We start from the raw sequence: 24,164 nt of genomic DNA, 5'->3' as shown, positions 1-24,164 counted from the left end.
ATTAGAAGGGATTATGGGCAGTACACAGAAATAAAATTAAAACTAAAAGGCTATAAACATTAGACTTTAATCCTGTGGTTCTGAGAATAAAGCCAGAACAGTAATCAGGCAAACTTGTGGAATTATTGTGGGCAAAAATAGTTTTTCTAAAATGTGTTTTTCTTAGTATAAGTCCTAGAATAATAGTTTTTTGTCCCCAAAAAGAAACAAGTTAATGATAAATCAATAACTGAAGAAAGATACCTAGTGTACTATAACACAAGAATGTTATATAGGTGATTTATAGTTATACAGTCATAGTTAACAACAGGCATTTTTAGAGTTTGAGATTTCTGATTCATAAAAAATAATAATAAATGATTCTCCAAGAAGTGCAATGTTGGTTTTAAGTTTAGTTAGCTTTAGACATGGCAATAATGTTTTGAATTCCAGCACTTGGGAGGAAGAATAGGACTGAGGGTTCAAGGACAGCCTGAATTATATAGTAAATAAATACCAGCAAAAATATTAAAAAAGAAGATTTAAGATTCTTAAAAACATATTTAGAAATATTTATTATTTCAACAGAATTTTTTTTGTGTTTGTCAAATGTTTTCATCCCAGTAAATTTCATAAAAATCTGTGAGCTAATAGCTAAAAGTTTTATCTGATGTTGTTTTTCTTCATTACATCTTTACACTGTGTGTGTGTGTGTGTGTGTGTGTGTGTGTGTGTGTGTGTGTGTGTGTGTGTGTGTGTGTGTGTGTGTGTGTGTGTGTGTGTGTGTGTGTGTGTGTGTATTTGCCAGTAACCAGTAGTTGGGCTTGACTGTGTCCCCTACTTTTTCTTTCACAAATTCTTCCACTGGATCCACAGCATACTTCCAGCTCTTTGCTGGTTAATTGGAGACAAGAGTTCATGGATTCTCCTGCTTCAAATTTCAGTCCTCCTACTATTCAACCTCCTGAGTAGCTAGGATTACAGGTGTGAGCCACTGGTACCTGGCTATACTGTCATAATTGTGAAATATATACTTAGGCTGAGTATCTTGAACAATACGCTCTGCAAGAGTTTTGGAGATTTTTGTTGAGTCTGGTATCTGCCCTTAGTATTCTTTATTTCTTATGTCTTTAGTCTTTGGCACCTTAATTTGTTTCTTAAAATATTTGACTAAATATCTAGATCCCTTTTTCTTCCTTGGCAGTTTTGTTTAATTTTCCATGACTTAAAATTGTTGACTTTTCAGCATGAGTATGAAGGTACTTACTATGGAATGAAAATATTTTTAGTTATGTAAAAACTAAACAAAAGCCTTTAAATTGAGTATATTATGTAAATCAAGGAGTTTTTAAGAATGATTAATGATACTACCTGTGTTTACTTCTATTAACCTGAACTGAATTTAATAGAAACAAAGAAATGTTTATTCTTTGGAACAGGTAATTAGACTACTAACCTCTGTAAGATGTTTAAGTTTTTTTTAAAAAGTCACTTTGTTTTCAAAAGATGAGGATTATTTGGCTTTCTATCATCTGTAGTCTCTAGCTATAGATTGCAAGGAAGCCTGGGTGGACAGTATTTAGCATTCCATATGAAATTGAGAAGTTGTAAAGGCCTAAAAATTAGATGGTTAAGCTCACTGCAAAGGGTAGATCCATGTGTCCCTTTTGATTGAGAGTCAAATATTAGAAATAATATTTTATATGACGTAAAAGATAATAACTTTGTTTTGAATATGATCAGGAATAAAGTAAATGAAATTATTTGCCTGAGTTTAACTTCTAAAACAAACAGGGTTGATTTTCTGAATAAAATTGGTCTTTGACAAGAATAGAAGTTTACATCTTTCAGCTGATTTATAGATTACTAAAACTTGAACAAATGGCTCATTGCTAGGAACAAAAGACTAAGTAAAGGGAAAAAAATTAAGTTTCGTAACTTTGAAACTGATATTCTAATCAATCAAATTTCTTAGGACATGAAAGAGGTCATTTAGAGAGATTGAAAGCCAGATAAATTCTTACAAAATAATAAGATGTCCAGGAAAATGCATGTGATTGAGAATAAACAAGGCAAAAACCCACTAAATGTGAAACCTCAAAAGAAAAAAAAAAGCCATATTAGGGAAAAAACGTTTCCAAGCCACAAATAGGATGTTCAAGAGGAATGCCTCTTTCCTGAATAACTTTTTGTTCAGATAGATATTATTACAAAGCTCCATGCAGCTATTAGATTATTTTTGTAATGTGACTAACTTCTAAAATGGCCACCTTGACTTATAGTGACATTAAGGCTTAGCAAAAACCCAGTTTCCAATAGTAAGAATAAACAAGTGCTTTGAAATAAACGAGTTTTGATCCCTTTAATTTTATAGCCTTGGTTTCAGTATATCTTTTTGAGGTTATCCTAGATGTTTTGAAATAATTAGGTCTTTCTAGAGTCATCTTATTGATGTGTTATGTACGAAGTCTCATGTTTTGGGCTATGCATATTACATAATTGGTTCAGTTTATATGAACTAAGATAAAAGGCAGTAAAATGGAGGAATCTTCAAGAAAAGTATACATGCTAAAGAAGAGATTTATGTGCCCTCATTATAGTTTTCTCAGAATACTTAAATTGCCTAACCCATCCTAAAATTCCAAAGTCAGAAGAAAAATCAAAACCAAATTTTAGCTGACTTGAGAAGTGGAGATATTTGTCAAACTCTTACCCTATACACTTTTTCTTTTCTTTTTTTATTTTAAGGCAGGCCAAGATCATGGGGCTTGAACTCAGGGTCTGAATGTTATCCCTGAGATTTTTGCTCAAGGCTAGGACTTTTGATGGTTGATCAGAGACAAGAGTCTTACAGACTTGCCTGCTTGGGCCAACTTTGAACCATGATCCTCCAGTCTCTGCCTTTACAGTAGTTAGGATTGCAGGCTTGAGTCACTGGCATCTAGCTCCTATATGCTTTTATGTATTCAAAAAATAAGTGTTACCATTTAGTTCATTATAAGGCTATAGGAACTTGCACATAAACAAATACTAATCTATATACTTGAAGCTGACCAATTTTAAATCCATGGAAATCTTGAATTGAAGCAATATTGGTATTGGTATTAATCCAAACATAGATCTCTTGAATCTGGGGGTGAGGGTGGGAGGAGGGGGGAAATGGGAAGGGATGGGAAGGGGAAACAAAGGAGGAGGCAACAATGCTTGATAAGAAATGTACTCATTATCTTGCCCACGTAATTGTAACCCCTCTGTATAGTATTTTCACTTGTGGTGCACAAGAACAACTTCACAGTACTCCAAATCTTAGGGGATGTATAAAGGGGATGTATAGAATGTAGAGAGGGAATATATAACTGTAAATGCCTACATTACGAAGAAGAAAGCTTGCAACTGAAACACTTTAGCTAGAAAAAAAATAGCATCATGGGCCCAAGAGAAGAAAATAAATATGAGACAGAAAAAAATGAAATAGAGAAGAGACAAGAGAAAATCAACAACACTAAAAGTTTTCCTTTGGAAAAATATCAATAAAATTAACAAATCACTAGCAGGACCTATCAAAAAAAGTGAGATGACTCAAATTATTAAAAATCAAAAATACAGGAAGTACAATGTTTGGTATATATATTTAAACTATAAAATTATTAAATCAAACTAAAATCCATTATGTAGTGCATATCACATTGTACCATATAAACATATGCAATTATTTGTCAGTTAAAAATACAATAAAGACAATTTAATGTAAAGGTAGAGAAATGTAAAGTTACAAGGCAAAATCAAGGAAGAAACAGTGCCATTGCAGTTATAAAAGTAAAAAGGATTAAAACTTAATGCCACTAATATTTTTATGTTAAGAATGGGATAATGCATCTGGAAGGAATGAACCTCTAGAAAGCAAATTTATGAAACCAATGTAAATTAAAGAGCTTAAAAATATTTTTTTTAAATTTTTATTTTTATTTTTTGTGAACATACTGTACAGAGGGGTTACAATTACATGGGCAAGATAATGAGTATATTTCTTACAGAGCTTAAAAAATTAGAAACAAGTGTTTCTATCCTACTACTTCTCTTTTCCTTGGTTTCTATTTCTCTCTTCCTCTATCCCTTTTTAAAATTTGTTTTATTTTAAATATGCTGTACAGAAGGGTTAAAGTTACATGAGTAAGGTATTGAGTACATTTCTTGTAGAGCATTGTTACCCCCTTCTTTGTTGTTCTCCTACTATCCCTTTCTTCCCCCAATTCCCTCACTCCTTCCCCCACCCTGAAGTTGTAAAGTTCATTTCCAACAATATCTTGTGAGTCTCACTGTTGCAATGGGTCATCCTGTGCCCTTGTTTCAACATTTTGTTATTCCGGGCTGGGAAAGTGGCTCAGTGGTAGAGCGCTTGCCTTGCATGCCTGAGGCCCTGGGTTCGATCCCTCAGCACCACATAATCAGAAAAAAAAAGCCGGAAGTGGTGCTGTGGCTCAAGTGGTAGAGCGCTAGCTTTGAGCTGAAGAGCTGAGGGACAGCGCCCAGGCCCAGAGTTCAGGCCCCACAACCGAACCCAAAAAGACAAAAACAAAAAAAAATTTTTTGTTATTCCCCTTCTCTTTCCTACCCCAAATTATATAAATGTATATACAAGATGCAGGGTACGAAAATCAAATACAGTGGTAATAGAGGGGATATACCATAGGGAGAAGAACATACAAAAGAAAGAAAAGAAAATCACACAGTATAGTAAAAACAACAACAACAACAAAAATCTCTTGTGTTCATCTCTTGGGGGTTCATTTCTTTTAACATCATCTTATATGGTCATATGTACATAGCTTTTGAGCTTTTCTACTCAGCTGATAAGATTATCCTAGACATACAGTAATTACTACATTATAAGGGTCTCCATGGGGTCCTATGTTTCTTTAGGCCTGGCTTACTTCATTTAATATGATTTTTTCCAAGTCTTTCCATTTTCTAACAAATGGGGAGGTGTCATTCTTTTTGATGGAAGCATAGAATTCGTGTGTGTGTGTGTGTATGTGTGTGTGTGTGTGTGTGTGTTGTGCATGTGTGTGTTGTGCATGTGTGTGTGCATGTGTGTGAGTGGTGTGTGTGTGTGTGTGTGTGTGTGTGTGTGTGTCACATTTTCTTGATCCATTCATCTACTGAGGGGCATCTGGATTGATCCATTATTCACTTGGTGAATAATGCTGCCATAAACATAGTTGTACTGGTAGTTTTAGCATTTGTGTTTCATTTTGAACTGCCTCTAATTGGATTTTGGAACCAAAGTTTACTGTCCATTTTTACACTTCAGGACAGGGATGATCAGTACCAGGGCTGAACTCAGTGTCTGTGCTCTTTCTCAGCTTTCTTGCTCATGGTTGGTACTTTATTCTGGGACTACATTTCTGGTTAAATGCAGATAGAATCTATTGGACTTTTCTGCTGGGGCTGGCTTTGAACATCAGTCCTCAAAATCTCCTGAGTTAACTACAGTACAGGTATAAGCCACTGGAACCTGGTTCTCATGATCAGATTATGGCTGATTATTTGTCACCCTCTGAAAATACATGCTGAGAAAAAAGACCTAGTATGATTCTTTCATAAGCTTTACATCTTATTAGCAGTTCATAGGAATCAATCATCACATAAAATAATATTTTTCATAAATATAATAGTTACAATATTTATGTAAATTTACATAACTATAACAACTGCTAAGTACTATGTATAGAGTTGACATAGAAAGGTATAACACCAAGTGTTGACAAGCTTCTTGGAAGCAAATAAGATTGTCCCCATATACACAGACACATAGATTATGTTCTTTCTTTTTAACTTAATGGACATATGGAACTTTTATTGAGGTAGGAAAGAGCATTGTGTTTCAGTTAAAATCTATACATTTTCTACAGTAAAACACAGTGTTTCCATTTTAATATATCATTTGTTTGGTTTGAAAAACCAGAAATGTTTTGTTTTGTTTTGCTTTTAACTTTATTTTATTGTAAAGATACTCTACAGAGAGGTTACAGTTACATGAGTAAGGTAATGAGTACATTTCTTGTCGAGCATTGTTAACAGAAATGTTTTGATTAAAGGTAGCTGGGCACCATTGGCTCACCTCTGTACATATGCCTACTCATGAGGCTGAGATGTGAGGATTGCTCCAAGCCAGCCTGGGCAAGAAAGTCTGTGAGATTCTATCACCAATGAACTACTCAGAAAAAGATGGAAGTGGAGCTGTGGCTCAAGTGGTAGAGTGCTAGCCTTGAGCACAAAGAGGCTCAGGGACAGTCCTGTGTTCAAGCCCCAGGACTAGAAACAAAAAAATAGAAAAGTCAACAGTAGTAGTATTTTGTGGTAATACATTTATTTCATGGTAAATTAAGTCAATAAAATATGTGAAGATTATATTGAAATAATGTTATTATTTATTTGGATTTTGAATAATTTCATACCATGAATGAAGAAAGCCAGTTGGTATCACATTTCTAACATGATAAAATGCTATTATATTTCTATTGTTTAAGAGAAATAGTATTAATATATTCCAATAAAATATATTAAGGTCCTACTCAGTCCTATAAAACATAACAATTTTGGATAATTAAAGCTTTTATTTCATCATTAGTATATCCTACAGTTTTTTATTATGTGTCTGTTTTTTTTTAAAAAACAATTGCAAAGCTTTAAAAACTATTAATTTTCCTAATAGTTGTTAATTATTCAATTTTATGGAAATATTTCTTAGCCCCTTTAAAATCACTGGGATGATTTTTTAAGAGTAAAATAAGTAAAGTTGTCAAATTCATACTTGTTCACTGGTATCTCTGACAATATTTTGTGTGTCTATAAAGCTCTTAAAACAAAATCCAGATTTGGTTTTACTCATTATATTACATGATATTTGGTTTGATGTGATTTAAACTGTCTGAGATACTGTTTAGGAGGGTTTTGATTAAATACTGGCAAACTTCAAAAGGTCTGGGTATTTGGTTTGGATAAAACTTGATTCGTTTGGATAGCTATTCAGATTTTTTACCAAAATATCTGAGGGCCTTTTTCCAGGCCTTTCCTGTGTGAATATTTCATTTTTCACTCATCTCCTCAAGCAACTGTGTTTCATAGTTTTTAGAATACAGTTTCCAGCCAAATGTTTTGGAAGCCTATGAGCATAGTAGGTTACATGGCCATTTATTTTAAAAGAGATTTTTTAAAAAAAATTCATATCTTCACTTTCAAGTCATACTACTAGAATCATGATTTTTTGCTGTTACTTACTCTAATAATATTTAAGACTATATGGAAAGAGGGATGGGAATGTGGCTTAGTGGTAGAATGCTTGCTTAGCATGCATGAAGCCCTGAGTTTGATTCTTCAGTACCACATAAACAGAAAAAGCTGGAATTGGTGCTATGGTTCAAGTGGTAGAATGCTAGACTTGAACAAAAGAAGCCCAGGGACAGTGCCGAGGCCCTGAGTTCAAGTCCCAGGTCTGGAAAAAAAAGAACTATATGATATGTATCATCAGAGGTAGATTGTTTAATTGCATATAGTCATATTAGCTCAGTTGCTAATAAGCAGTATAATTAGTTCCAATAATTCCCTCTATAATACTGTTTTTAAAAAATTATTCATAACTTCTAGTAACACGCATGTTCCCTTCACCTGGGCTTTCTACCTTCTGACCTTCAATAGAAGGCTTTTCTTTTTATTCATATTTCATTTCAACTATTTCTTCTATACAAATCTCTACAATGTTTCAGTCAAAAAGAGCTCCCAAGTTTATTTTTTCTATTTCTATTACCACTTAGCAATGTACAAAACTTCCTTCTCTTTCATTTTCCCAGTTGCTATTCTCTTCTCTCCTAATAATTGTAATTTAAACTCTGAGTCTGATGTGTTCATTGCTTCATTTCTAGCACTTAGGCTGGTACCAACTGTCTACAGATGAGTGGATGTTTCATGATTATCAGATGACTTAATAGTACCTCCATCCACTTTATTCTGATAGGGTGTTTAACTTATCTAAATTGAAGACATAGTAGAGGACAAAATTGGAACTCAAACCCATGTTTTCTACATTTAAACACCTATGCATCTTATCAACACATTCCTTTTTAAAATTTTACTTTTAAGCAAAATTTTCTTTACAAAAAGGATAGTATTTCAGTCTTAGATGTTCTAATCAACATTTCCAAATGTTTTAGAAAAATTACTGCTACTTACTCTAATAAAACAATGCACATTTTCCAGATTCTCAGATTTATGATCGAAGTCCTTTAACAATTACATATTAGCTGAGAGTATTTTTTAATGTTCTCTTAAATCCAAAGGTGTCTGGAAAAACACAGTTATTACTTTTTACCTATAGCACTACAAAGATTTAGTTCATTGTATTGTCTAGGAGGAGGCAGTGGATGATTTACAGCTTTCACTGAAATAAAATAAAACTTTTGGTGTGTGTGTGTGTTGTATGTATGTGTGTGTGTTGCTGAAGCATTTCATACCTAATCCATGTTAGTGACCAATAGACTCAAGTACATTACATTATAACAGCTGACCAGTCTTGTACCTAAGTTTCTAAGGTACCACATACACATTTTTGTCATTTGAAGATCTCAACATAATAGATATGGAGTTTTGTGTCAGATGGGTCTTGGATTGCAATTTCCTATTGCAGGTTCAAGTGTGTGTCTCTGATCAACTTATTTTCTTTGCAATTACAGGGATATACTTATTTGGCAAAGTACTAGTTATGTCTAAGTGGGATAAGTTATATGAAATAGCTCAATAGATCTTTAGTTTCTCTATCATTTAAAAAAAAATGAAAAGTCCACTTATTAAACAATACTTAAGTAGCTTTTTAGGTCATATAATCTTAGATCAATAATATTATAATATCAAATATTAGGGATTATTATTAGATACAAATTTTGAGAAGAGATGAATCTTTCATTCTGGATACTTCATCGTTCCTTGTAGATTTTTTTAAAATAAGTATTTAATTGTGAAAATGCTGTACAGAGGGGTTACAATTACATGGGCAAGATAATGAGTGCATTTCTTTTTTTTTTTTTTTTTTTTTGGGTCCGGTCGTGGGGCCTGAACTCTGGGCCTGGGCTCTGTCCCTCAGCTCTTCAGCTCAAGGCTAGTGCTCTACCACTTGAGCCACAGCGCCACTTCCGCCTTTTTTTCTTTTTGCTTATGTGGTGCTGGGGAATCGAACCCAGGGCCTCATGCATGCAAGGCAAGCGCTCTACCACTGAGCCACCTTCCCAGCCCATGAGTGCATTTCTTATCAAGCATTGTAGCCTCCTTCTTTGTTTCCCCTTCCCATCCCTTCCAAGCCTCCCCCCGACCCAATCCTCCCCGCCCCCCCCAAAGTTGTAAAGTTTGTTTTCAACATAACGACTTGTACATCTCATTGTTGCAATGGGTCCACCTGTATCCTTATTTAAACGATTTATTTTTTCCCTTCCCCTCCACAAATTATACCAGCATTAAATACAGTGAAAACAGGGGTTATACCGTGGCGGAAGGACATACAAAGCAACAAAAAATATCTTATAAATGTGTTAGAAACAATCGCAAGAAAGAAAAAACATTTGAGTCCTTAACTTGGGGTTCATTTCACTTAACATCAACTTATCTGACCATTTCTGCTTGTCTCAGACATATACTAGTTATTGCAAATAAGTGAAACCATGGGACCTATATTTCTTTGGACCTGGCTTACTTCACTTAATATAATTTTTTCCAAGTCTCTTTCCATTTCCTAATAAATGGGACGATGTCATTCTTTCTGATGGAGGCATAGAACTCCATTGTGTACATATGCCACATTTTCTTGATCCATTCATCTACTGAGGGGCACCTGGTAGATTTTTGAGTGATTTATAAATTGACAAAATTTTACTTATTAATCAGGAAAGCTGATATTAAATAAGTCCTGGATAAATAAATAAAACATTTTACTAAAATCTAACAAATTAAAAAATCCTGCACATAAGCATGTGAACAGATGAGTCAAGAGTTTGACTCAATCAGCTTCGTTTTATAAAACATATTTTGTCTTATCTTCCTTTACTTTTCTGATTCTCCTATTAATAACTGTCATCTAATATATAACAAAATCAATTTCTAGAACATTTAAATAATGATAGGTTTTAAGGATACAGCAGGAAAAGAGTTTGGGATGCTTTGCACTTCTAATCACATGGATAAAAAATTGTCTTTTTTTCAACTGAATTTGAGGATGTTAATAAGAAAAAGATCTATACTGTCATTCTTGGAAACAGAAATAGCATGTTAAGAAAATTCTGATAGACTCAATGATAGCAAAACATTTAATCATTTCAAATTAATATTATTTCAAATTAATATTATTTAAAACTGCAACTTTAATTCAACATTTAATCCTTTCAAATTAATATTATTTGAAATTAATCATTTCAAATTAATATTATTTAAAACTGCAACTTTTATCTTTGTGTGTTGAGTTTAATTGTTATGTCTCTCCCTTGTTTTGTTTCATTTCTTTTTCAGGAGATTTATATGAATGACTTAACTCAGAGCACTCTGCATATTTTGTAAAGGTTGGAATATTACCTTCACTTAACTTTCTTATCTTCCAGCACTTCAACTGTACGACTTTAAAAGCACTTGTAGCTAGAGAATCAAATAATGAATCATGTTGTTTATGCAAAAATTTAATAAGTATTGATTGGCAATAACAGTCATTAATATTATTAATGATGAAAGCAGAGTGCACATATTCTCATTATAAATGCTCACTAAAATGGAAATGAGACAGTCCTGAGATTTTTAGAGCCATACTTACTAATATGTTGAGTAGTCAGAATTCCAGAATGGAGAACATATTGCTTAATTCCATAAGGAGGATAAGTTAAAACATACATTTTTCTATGGAGTATAACATTCATCATATATATATATATCATAATAATGTTGAGCCACTTATATTAGTTTATTACCTTGAATGAAAAAGAGGTTCTAAAAGTCAGTTGAAATACCAAAAAGTAGACTTTGCCAGGAAAAATTAAGTTATGTAAAATTTGGTGAAATCTTTCAATTTTAAATAACAAAATATTTGTGCCAACATTAATTTTCATCAATATAAAATTATTTTCTAGTTAAAATATGTCAAATCATAGTTTGTTTTTACTAATATATTTTTAATAAACCAAAAAAGTCTCTTTAAAATTGGCACATTTTAATGACATGTAATTTTGAAGCTAAAAAAATGCCCTGTGAATTGTGACTGGAAATTTTAGTTGGTGCTTATTGATTAGTAGCCAAATGAACTCATACATCACAGATTTCAGAATTTTTAAATAGCTAGCTTAAATTTTGACAGCTTCCATTTTCCTCTCTGTAAGAAACTAGATCCAAAATGTAATGTGGTTTAAGGGGAAAAAATGTGACAATTATTTAAAACTACAAAATGAGAGGAGAGTTGAATTTTACTATTACCACAATGAAACCACTTTGGACAATTAATGTATGTTAATAATGAGTTTTGAAAAAAATAAATGATAAAATAATGCATTATGAGGAACACAGACATTTTGCTTCTTGACTGCTATGATGTGAGTAGCTGTGTCCTGCTATGCCCTAGTATTATGAACTGGGATCTTTGAAACTATGAGCTAAAATAAATCTTTTACTTTTAATTTACTCTTTAATTTTTTTATTTTATAAAATTCTATTGTTTACTCCATATACATGTACATTTAATGTCTCAATTAGTATTTGTATTATGTAATCTTGTTTTAGTAATACTTCTTATTTTCATTGGTATTGTAAGGTGTATCTTTTATTGCATTTACTTCTGACATCTCTGTCTATAGTTCATGAAATATCATGAGTATTTCTTTTACATTCAACTTAATCATCTTTGTCTTTTCATGTGTGTGTGTTTTTTGGTCAGTTGTGGGGCTTGAACTTAGGGCTTGGGTGCTGTCACTGAGCCATTTTGTGTAAGGATAATGCTCTACCACTTGAGCAATAGCACCACTTCTCATCTTTGCTTTGATTAGGCCATTTTAATTTAATGCTACTATTAGTTTAAGACTAAGATTGACTCTGTCTACTATATGTACATTTATTTTCTATTGTCTTATTTGTCTCATATTCATTTTTGTTTTATTTTTAAGTATGTACTCTTAACTTCATAATCTTATATATTGCCACCTGGTTATTTCATTGTCCTTTTTCTTATTTGTAAGTCAGATAAAATCACAATTTCCTTTTTTGAGTTTTCACTTACCATGTTGTGCTTAAGAAAACTGTGGTGAACAAAAGACTGGATTATAGAAATGGCAAGGATGTACAATGAGCATTGTAGGATGATACTTGGACATCACAAGAGAAGAAAAAGACCTTTTCAGCTGGGGACCTTTCAGAGATTCAGTACAGGCTCATCATCCAAAAGGAAGAGAGCCAGGTAACCTGTGGGAGAGGAAAGGCAGAGAAGGGACTATGTGATTAGATGATAGTAGTCAGTAGCAAAGTGGGGAGTCTCTATATTAGGGAACTCAGAAAGACAGCAGGAGATCCTGGTCTTTTATAACCACAGGTCCTGTTTTATCTTTGGCTAGCAGATATGTTGGTACTGTTTTGTGAGGTGTATTCATTAGCCAGACTCTAAATATCTAAAATCATGCTTATTGAGTCTACTGTGAAAGCAATTAGATGAGTATGCAATTATGTTTGGGTAACCTTCTGAGAAAAAATAAACAAAGCCTCCATTCCATATCTCTAACCCATTTCTATATCACAGATGAAACAAAGCAAAGCTAATCAAAGAGGTCTCAGGAAACATATACCTATCCTATTAATGATGAAACAACAGATTGACATTGGATTTTTTTCCCCTATGAAGATAGTTTTGATTGATTTCTTCCATGGTTTCTTTTTTCACTATTCCTATTGGCCCACCCATGTTAAAAGTGGCAGAGGTAGCAATACTATTTAGATAGTGCTGATGCATTCTTTTCCTCTCTCTTTTTGTATCAGTGACCATGTTTCCTGGTGTACCGTTAAAGATGTGTGGTTACAGGAAAATTAAAAAACTAAATTAGAATTGATTGTTTTCAGATAATGTTTGAAAAATCTAAATTAAAATAAGTGGAGGGAGTACCCTTTGAATGGCTAACTGGGAATGGATTAAAATATTTCACAGTGATTCAGGTGGACCTGTTGCAACAATGAGAAGTACAAATTGTCACGTCAAAAAGGAGCTTTACAATGTCGGTGGGGGGGGCAGCAAGGGGGGAGGAGGATTGGGGGGGAGGGGGGAGGCTGGGAAGGGAGGTGAAGGGTAAACAAAGGAGGAGGCTGCAATGCTTGGTAAGAAATGTATGCATTATCTTGCCCATGTAATTGTAACCCCTCTGTACAGTATGTTCACAAATAAAATAAAATTAAAAAAAAAAAAGATTTGGAAGACGATGAGAATTGGGTGACAAGTCTTACTGGTTGGAAAATTAAAAACAATATTTCACAGTGATTTTCAGTTATTTTTATAGATAATATCAACATTTCAAAAATAACAAATGTTTCCATAAAGATTGCTTAACATTTAACTTTAATGTAGTCAGATTCAGGTCTTTTTTGGTACTGGGTTTTGAACTTGGGACCTGCACTAGCAACTATTTGAGCTATGTCTTTAGTTCGAAGAATATATTTTTTTTCCCCAAGTATACCAGTAGCAGAGGTATCAATACTATTTAGACAATGCTGATGCACCAAATTTTTTTCCTCATGGAAAACTTGCCAGTTTGTTATAAAGATAAAAAGTTAGGTTACATTACTTGACAGTGACTTTTTCTTCCAGGAAATAGGTACCAAACCAAAGAAGATATTTATGTTTCATTTAGTTAAAAATATTTTAGGAAATAGATTATAATTCCTAAAAGTCTAACATGATACTCCTCAGTTTTAGATGCAAGAATGAAAGAGAATGTGAAAGTCAAAGTAAAAATAAAGAAGGAATGGAGAATGAATTTGTCTTATTTTCTTGAAGAATTTGAATTTGACAAAAAGATTTCATAATACATGCCATGCCAACTCAGTACTTGACTCTGTGACTGTAATGATTGCTGGCATTTTCATGAGCCCAATGGACTTCATGAGGAAGAACCAGTTCTTGTTAGGAAAAAAATTAATTAGAGATGGTTAATTAGAGTAGTGATGGAATTGCGTGGACTTTTTTGCCCAGGTTTTTGAGCTGAGCTCATTCAAGGATTACAGGTATGAGCCACTGGAGCTAGCAGTCTTTCATTTTTCGTTAGACATTTATTTTATACTTGGGTCAAGAATTATGGAGACATTAGGAAATAGAAAGACTTCTCATGCTCCTGTATTGGCATAATTAAGATTGTGAAAATGGCAACACTGCCTAAGACAACTACCAATTTGATGCAATACCCATCAAAATACCAGTCATTCTTCACTAAGATAGAGAAAAATATCCAAAAATTCATATGAAACTACAAAAGGTTCCAAATTGCAAAAGCAGTCCTAGGCAGAAGAAGTAATGCTGGAGGTGTAACAATTCTAAATTTAAAACATTACTACAGAGCTATATTAATGAAAACACCTTGATGCTGGTATAAAACAGGCCTAAGAACTAATGGAACTGAATAGAAGACCCCCAAATAAACTTAAGGACCTACAGTAGTCTAATATTTCATAAGGGAGCCAAAAATCTAGGAGGACAAAAAGACAACCTCTTCAACAAATGGTCTGGGGAAAACTAGGTATGTTCATGAAGAAAACTGCAATTGTACCCCTATTGCTCACCCAATACTAATACCAATTTTAAATGGATCAAATTCCCCAATGAAAGCGTGGAGCTAATATGGGAAGGAGTAGGAGAAACATTTGAATTCCTCATTGCAGTCAGGAACTTTCTGAGTAAAGTTCCAGGGACTTAGTAAATCAAAGAGAAAATTGACAAATGAGGTTATATCAAATTAACTTTTACACAGCAAAAGAGATAGTTAACAAGCTACAAAGAGTCTACAGAATCAGAGAAGATATTTACCAAGTATGTGTCATACAATGGCCTATTATCTACAAAGAATCAACACCCCAATTAATAAAGCTAAATAAAGACTTATTAGAAGCAAAAATGGCAAATAAACACAAAGAAATGCTCACCATCTCTGCCCTTAAAGAAAATGCAAATTGCAACAACACTGAGATTCCGTATCACCCCAGGAATAATGGCCACCATCAAGAATACAAACAACAACAGCAGGTGTGGATATGGAGAAAAGGGATCCTAGCTTATTGTTGGTGGGAATGTTCAACCACTCTGTAAAGCAGTTTGAAGACTCCTTTAAAAACTATACACAGAGCTATGTGATGATTCAGCAATGTCACTTTTGGGCATTTATCCAAACAATTACAAATCAGGATACTATAAGGCTACTTGTACAATGATGTTTATTATAGCACTGTTTACCATATGCAAAGTATGGAATCATCCTCGATGCTTCTCAGTGAAGAAATGGATAAAAAAATTGTGGTATATATACACAGTGGAATTTTACTCATCCATTAGAAAGAATATAGTGCATAATTTGCAAGGAAGTAGAAGGACCTAGAAAAAAAAATCATATTAAGTGAAGTAAGTCAGGCCCCCCAAAACAAAGGATACATACTTTCTCTCATGTCGAAGCTAGAATTAATTTATAAATACGAAAGTAAACACTTCAGGATTGTATGCCAGTGTTGACAAATGTATTAACTGAAATATGATAGACTCAGTGGAAACCTCAAAGGTTGTAATTCCTTAGAAACACTCACAGTTCAACAAAATAAATACCAGGGCGTAGAGAAAGAGAAGAGGGGTTAGAAATGGCAGTCATAATATTGAAAGCATATCCTTTGAAACTAAGAACATTGCAGGGAGACAATGGGTGGGACTAATGAGGAAGAATGATGAAAGAGGTGACACCGATCAAGATGTATTGTGCTTATAAAGTGATTTGTTGACTGATAACCCATTTGTCTATCTACTTAAAAACAGTAAAAATGTAATTTAAAAAGAATTATCATTGGGGCTGGGAAGGTGGCTCAGTGGTAGAGTGCTTGCCTCACATGTTCAATTGCCTTGAGTTCAATTCCTCAGCACCACATAAGCAGAAAAATGCCGGAAATGGCACTGTGGCTCAAGTGGTTGTAGGGCACTAGTCTTGAGCTGAAGAGCCAAGGGACAGTGCCCAGGCCCAGAGTTTAGCTCCCATGACTGACAAAAAAAAAAGAATTGTCATCAAAATATAATATTGTATGATCAATTATGATCAATCCTAAAGATATTTTTTGAGATTTAATCCTTAAATTCTTCTGTTAAAGCTTAATTTAGAAGGTGGTCTGATTTGTAGATAGGCTCTAATGAGGTCATATGGTATACTCATGTGTAAGGACATGGCTTTCTAAAGAAAGAGACTCTCCCCTTCTGCCAGGTGAGAACAGTGTAAGAAAGCTGCCATCCTAAAAACGGTGAAATCCCTCATTGAAAACAGAACTTTGATCTTGGACCTTCAGGCTCCAGAACTATAGAAAATAAATTGCTGTTGTTCAAGTTGCCAATGTGGTATGCTTCCATGGAAGCACAAGCAGACAATATTAATTCACACTGAAAAGATACATATATATATATAATATTATATATACCACATATATTTTTTCTAAATGTATTAGAATACCAAAATTCTCAAAATGCTTTAAAAGTCTCTATTTCAAAAAGAACAAAAAAATCTGAAAATAATAACCAAGAACCAAGTGGTGTTGATAATTGATACCAGAGTTAAACTACATTTCAGAACCTGTTCATACCAAAAAATGCAATTGCCTTTTATGATTTAGGATGAGTTTAGCATGACATTCCTTTATCCAATAGACCAGAACCTCTTATGAAAATTACCCCCCTATTCAAAGGTTACAACTTTTTTAGTGGTCTACTGAAGATATTTAATTAGATAAGGACTCAATATTATTTCTAGCGAGTCAAATATTATGTTGATACAAGCTTAAAATGACTTGAACTTTCCTTTCCTCTTTCTAAGTAGCTTTCACCCATGCAATGTTTTCCTTGCTTCTAATATTTTTAAATAGTTTCTCTGATCTTTGTTTCAATTATGCAATTTGCTTTCATGATAATAAGTTTAACTTTCTATTTATGTTTTGTCCTTTAATTCTGAAAAGCTTCACTAAATTACCCATAAACCAATACTCTTTGGTCATAGATCTGTTTATATGTAGGAAATATAATATGAGGACAAATGGGATTTAAGTACATGAAAACAAGGTAACATGTTACTGCTTTAGGTAATTTAAAGCCTCTCACTCTTTTTCTCATGCCTTTTCTGTGTCTTGAACTCAGTGGCTAGGTGCTGTCCTTGAGCAATTTTGCTCAAGGCTAGTGTGCTCTACCACTTGAGCCACAGCTCCTCTTCTGGCCTATTGGTAGTTAATTGGAAAAAAGAATCTCACAGACTTTCCTGCCCTGGCTGGCTTTGAACCATGATCCTCAGATATCAGCCTCCTGAGTATTTAGGATTATAGGTGTGAGCCCCCAGTGCTTGGCTTGCCTTACTGTAATCTTGAAATGGGTTACATATTCTCTCCATGGAGTAAAATAATTTTTAGCTTTAAATTATGGAATTGGTAAAAATGATACTGAACATATTTATATACTTTTATATTACATATCCTAACATATATACTGTTGCAAATCTAAGGTTGAAAACACAAAGTGAAACTTGTATGAATGGATGTATGGGGTCTCTGGGTAAAAGCAAAGTCAACTTTGGGGCAGAGGAGATTGGTCCAATTTAATTTACCTTGGATGAGGATAGATTTCTCTCCCATATGTGTTCTTATCCCATGTGGTTATAGGCTGTGTATCGAAAAAGAATGGTGGTTGCAGACTGGATATTCTTTTTCTTCTTCTGTCCTTTTGTCTTCTCAGCCCAGGAGGCCTGCTCATGTTCTATCTCTTGTTACAATTACCTATTCATAGTTCAACTGGGGAATGAGATATTTATTCCATAAGGATCTGTCTGTTTAAATTTATTGGCACAAAAGAGCAAACAGACCAATGAGTGAATTTTACCAAATAACACATCTACTAGATTACCAATCAGGGAATCCTCTCTTTTTCCTACAGAGAGGAGTACTGAAGGCTATACGAGAAGCTGGGTCTATCATCAGATGGACATCCAGAAAGCATCAAACTGGAGAGGTCATATTTTCTTTAATGCTTGGAGACAATACAGAGTTTCTCTGGGTCTCAGTTCTTTTCATTTGTAAAAAGAACTTCCTTTATACCATTTAATCATAGAAAATTACTATCATGAAAAATCAAACACATGTAGTCTCAATAAAAGAGAGGTCTAAAGTGTCAGGCTTTATCTTGGATAACCCCAAACACCATAAACTAGTGCAGTAAAGAATGATTTGCTAATGGAAGACCCAAAAGGCTGAGTGTAGGCAGTAGGCGGGAACATCAACAACACTGAACCTGAGGAAAATGTGCACCGTGATTAGAGAGCTATTCTGCTCTTTTCTGTGGAAACATTAAGCTTGATAAGAAGTGAAAGGTCTCTGCTTGGTTTCTCAGTGTGGGTGTGTACTCTTGCTGTGGAAAGTAGTACAAGAGATGAAGAGAAAAGCCATATAGATAGATTTAGGAGAGAAAGAGGGAGGGGAAGGGACAGGGAGGAGGGAGGGAGGGAGGGAGGGAGGGAGAGAGAGAAAGAGAGAGAGAGAGAGAGAGAGAGAGAGAGAGAGAGAGAGAGAGAGAGAGAGAGAGAGAGAGAGAGAGAGAGAGGAGGGAAGAGAGAGACAGGGAGAGAGAGATGTAGTGGACTATTTAGGAGGGAAAAGCAAGAAAAGAAATAGTGAATGATGGAAATGCATCATATCTAAGTATGTTGTGTCCATGTAGGAAGATGGCACAATGAATCCCACTAAAAACTGTTCAAATGAGGAAATGAGGTGAGGAGGATGTTGAAACAAACAAAAAAAAACAATACAGGGATTAATCTGATATGCTAATAAGAAGATAAAACAACCATTTTTAAAAATCCTTTAGACTAAGGAAAAACTGGGCTCTCACTGGGCCCTGTATCTTTGCCTACCAAATTCTTTTGCTAATCATAATATTCAGATTTCTAATGTTCCCTGAATCCACTCAATGTCTCTTTATCTCTCTCTCATTACTGGCAAGCAATTATATATCCTATTTAGTAAAGAAAGTGCAAAACATTGAGACAAGTACTCCAGCTCCCTATAGGAAATTTAGGCACCTTCTTGTCTGTGGCTAATTAATTCCTCTTCACCTACTGATAGAATAAGCAACTCACTAGTCAACATCTCTTAGTTACTTGTCTTGTCATCTTGCCCTTCTTATCTATGCATCCATATTGTAAACAGTCTCAACTCTCTCATCTTTAAGACCTTTTCTCAATTTACTGTTCCCTTTCCCTTCACTGAGAAATTTCTCAAGAGTGTGATTTGATATATACTGTTGCACGTACCTCTGAGCTCTTTCAGATCTTTCTACAGACTAGGTTTGAAGCCCAGCTACTTCCTCAGATCAAACATATATGAATATGTGTATATATACGTACACATAGGCACCTATGTGTTATGCTCATGTGTGTGCATGTTGATGCATATGAATATATATGCACATATGTGTGCATGTACACGTATGCTTTCTATATGTGTGCATATGTACACATATTTACATATATGTATCCCTCTGTATTGAGAACCTACCTTGTTTTAACATGATAATCTCCAGTTCTATCTATTTTTTCTGCAAATGACACTATTCTTCTTTATGGCTGAATAGCACTATTGTGTTTTACCCATTATCTTTACCATTCTTCTGTTGAAAACCAACTAGGCTGATTCCATGCCTTGTGCATAGTACTACAATGAACATGAACATGGGTGTGCATGTGATTCTATTATATTTTGATCTATATGCCTTTGGAAATATGCCCAAAGGTGATATTGCTGGTAGTTTAGTTTTAGTTTTCTGAGGGCTTTCATATTGATGGGGCTACACTTATTTAAATTCTCACCAGCAATGGATACAACATATACAGATTGCTTTTCTCCTGTATCCTTGCCAGGATTTGTTGTGTTCTTGATGATGGCCATAGGATGCTAAGGTTTGGTAACTTAAGAGTTACATTTTCTAACTGTTGGCTTACTCAGAAAACCAAACAAAAATTTCACTCATGTAATTACCAATATTTCCCTTGGTTAACAAAATATGTTGTCCTGTTTATCAAGATCAAAATATTCAAGTCTTCAGTTTTAGATTATTAAGCCAAACAAGAATCATTTCCTTTAGACCATTCTTACTTAAAAAATAAAACTATTTGAACATTGAAATGTACTCTTAAATGTCTAAAATGATCATTATAAAACACCTTTAGTGTCCTTTAAGACAAAACTAAAAATACCCCACAATACCCAATACATAATTGAAATAGTCCCAATCTCTCACTGTTTGCTTTTTTTTTAAAGATTCTGTTTTCATTGTAGCACATGTCTCAGTTGCCTGTACAATTTGCTGAAATTTTTGAAGCTCAAAACTTTATCTTTGAATTTCCCTTTGCAAAATGAAAAGCTAATAACTAGATTGAGGTTAGCGCAATTAGGGATTTTTCTAATATTCCTATTTATGAATATAAACTATCCACTAATGATTTCATTTTCCCCAGAATAACAGAGGTGCTTGAGATAATTGAGGAGGGATCATTTCAGGATTTTGTCTTTTTTACTTAATTCAGATGGAGCATTTTATGTTTTATTGCTCAGGAAGTGGGAGTAGCTTTCTTTTCTTGTTTGTAACAGATATTAAACGACAATCGTGAATGTCTTTTTAGTGGGTTTAGGTTTGGCTTGCTGATCCTTTTCTGCTCTATTTCCATTTTATATTCAAGAAATTCATGTCCAGTGGCTCATATAACAAATCTATTACAAAACCATCAGATCTTTTTTCTTGTTTTTTAACCAGTTCTTTATATCTTTAAGTTACCATATCCATTGCTTCTTGTCACCATATCCGTTGCTTCTTGTTACATTATTTCGGGGAAATATTTTTTTTGAGCTAACTAAAATATCATAACGATTATGCTACTAACATTCAGGATTTAGTTTTCTCAAAGGACATTTTTTCCATTTGGCAAAGATTGGTTAGGGAGATAAATCTTAATTTTAATCATCTTTTGAAAAGTTTTCTTGATTTCCAAGAACCATCTGAAAGAATTTGACAATGGTAACTGTTTTGGAGATGTGCCTTGGAGTCCAGCTGGTTAATTGGATTTTGATTCGAAGTTTGAAAGTTTTGTTTTCTCAAACAAAAAAACAATTTGGGGCTTTCTCAAAACCTTAATATTGGTTTTATGTGTCTTGCCTTTTGTTTTAGAAAAGCACTTGAAATATGAGAGAAATTTGAGGACTTGGAATGTTTACCCTCAAATAATTTAATAAAAACACATTTTGGCTTTCCTTAATGATTCACATTATAAAAATCTGTAACATGTTTTAGCCCAAAAAGTACACAGACTTGTCAAAATATGTTATCTATGTTTGGAGCCAAGATTATTGCTTTTGGAATCAGATAATTCTTTCATCCTCTCTTCTATGGTATTAGATTTCATTTAACTTACAGACTAATTATGTATATGAATTGATATTGTTTGCAATGCAATAGTTTCAATTAATAGGAAATTTATGTGTGAGAATGTTTTTGAACAAGTGTGTGTATGAATTCTGAGTGGATATCACTATGTGTGAGCAAGAGTGAGTATTGCATGTGTGGTATATTAGTGTGTGAATGCATGTGTCAATGAGTGTGAGTGTGTTTTGAGTATACGTGACTGTGTTTGTATAAGTGTATCATGAGCATATGAATGTAAATGTGTGAGTGTACAAGTAGATGAGAGTGAGTGTGTATGTTAGAGTATGTATATGACAGTGCAAATGACTGAAAGTGTGAGAATGTACATGTGTATAAGTGTGTGTATGCACATTTGGACTTATGATTATGTGAGTGTGAGTGAATATATGTGTATGACTGAATTTGTAACTGTATGTGCATGAGTGTGTGTGTGTGTATATATATATATGAGTGTGTGTGTGTGCAGAAGTATTTTTACTATCACCTGTCCGACCACAACACTTTTTCCAGTTTTATTGGCACTTGCTTGGCTATAACTGGCTGTACATGGTATTGTCTTTTTAAGTTCCTTTGCAAACTAGAAAAATTCTTTTATTTTCACTTCAAAGATGCATTTAAAGTTATTGTTCTGTATGTTATAATATTTGAAACAGGCTTGCTTTTATTCATTTTGTTAAATTTTGCCTTCTTCCTGAAATGGCTTGAGGCTCCACAAAGTCAGTAAAGAAACTTAACAAAATGAGTTTTGATAGCAAGATGCCAAATGTAATTTGCTATACTAAATAGAATCCTTATGACTATAAAAGACTTGCTTGGCTATTTTTCTGTTTCCTTCTGATCAGCAACTTAGCCCTGAAGTCATTAAATGATATTTACACAGTGGTGACAGACTTTGATACTAAAGAATTTAGAAGAAGCAAGAATGATTCAGACACTCATAAAAACTAGAGTCAGAGAAACATATCCTATAGGATGTCTAAGAACTAAGATTTAGAAATTTAATCTTTTAGTAAGGATACAATACAAACTATAATACTGGATGTTTCCGTGTTTATTTGTGATCAGACTGACTTCCTAATCCCCTTGCAGTTGGTTTAGTCTATCCACCTGGTTCTGGCTAAATGATGCTGGAGAGAACTGATGTGAAAACTACCAGCCTCGCTATAAAGCACGATGGTCTTCCATTTTCATTTTACTGACCAGCTGGCTGAGCGCACACAATCTAGCAGAGGACACTGAAGAAGTCCTGGTAGACTCAGAGAAGACAGTATCACAAACCACAAATGGGAAGATGGTTGGCAAAAGCCCCCTAGAACTGTGATATGAATGAAGGAGCAATAAATCAATGGAATGTACTGCTTTAAGCCTTTCATGTCTGACTTTCTTTAATCTCAAGTCTTTAATCTCAAGACCAAAACAAACTATTTAAAAAACCGTTTCCCCAAGATTCTGCTTTGTCAAGTTACAGCATAATAACTTTTACAATACATACAGCTGTCTAGTGGAAAAATTCTGTTTTCCCCAAAGTTAATATTGTTGTAATCGTTCTGTAACATAGCTCCATCACACCATAGAAATACTAAGTCCAATTCCATTATGTAAAACATGTAATTATTGGATGGGATGATAGTTATATTTATTCATGAATGGATAGTATCATCTATAGGTCAGATTCAGTCTTAAATGATTATTTTTTTGATTTATTTAATTTTTATTTTTTTAATTAAGTTTTTTCTTCTTTTTTATTGTGAAAAAACTGTACAGAGGGGTTACAATTACATGGGTAAGATAATGAATACATTTCTTATCAAGCATTGTAGCCTCCTCCTTTGTTTCCCCTTCCCATCCCTTCCAAGCCTCCCTCCCTACCCAATCCTTCCCCTACCCCCCACCAAAGTTGTAAAGTTCGTTTTCGACATGACAACTTGTACTTCTCATTGTTGCAACGGGTCCACCTGTATCCTTATTTAAATGACTTGTTTTTCCCCTTCCCCTCCACAAATTATACCGTTATCAAATACAGTGAAAGCAGAGGTTATACTGTGGGGGAGGGACATACAAAGCAACAAAGAAATAATCATAAATGTTTTTTTTCTTTCATGCATTTGTTTCTAATGCATTTTTTTAATTTTTAAGTTTTTTTATGGTGAAAATACCATACAGAAGGGTTACAATTACATGAGCAAAGTAATGAGTACGTTTCTTATCAAGCATTGTAGCCTCCTCCTTTGTTTAAATGATTATTTTAAAAGATACTAAACATTTAAAATTTTCTTATTGTAAGTACTGTGCCTTGAAAATGTAAACATTAAACTTTCTTCAAACTAGATAAAATAAGTAGCATATACACATATACACACAAACACAAGTCCCTATAACCTTGGTTTATCCCAATGTGAAATATATCAGCATCAAGATTTACATTTCTACCTTTCTCAGACGG

The sequence above is a fragment of the Dipodomys merriami genome, unplaced genomic scaffold (genome assembly GCF_024711535.1).
Source record: "Dipodomys merriami isolate MVZ:Mamm:240054 unplaced genomic scaffold, mDipMer1.0.p SCAF_112, whole genome shotgun sequence".
NCBI lineage: Eukaryota > Metazoa > Chordata > Mammalia > Rodentia > Heteromyidae > Dipodomys > Dipodomys merriami.
Note: the sequence above shows the minus strand (reverse complement) of the source record.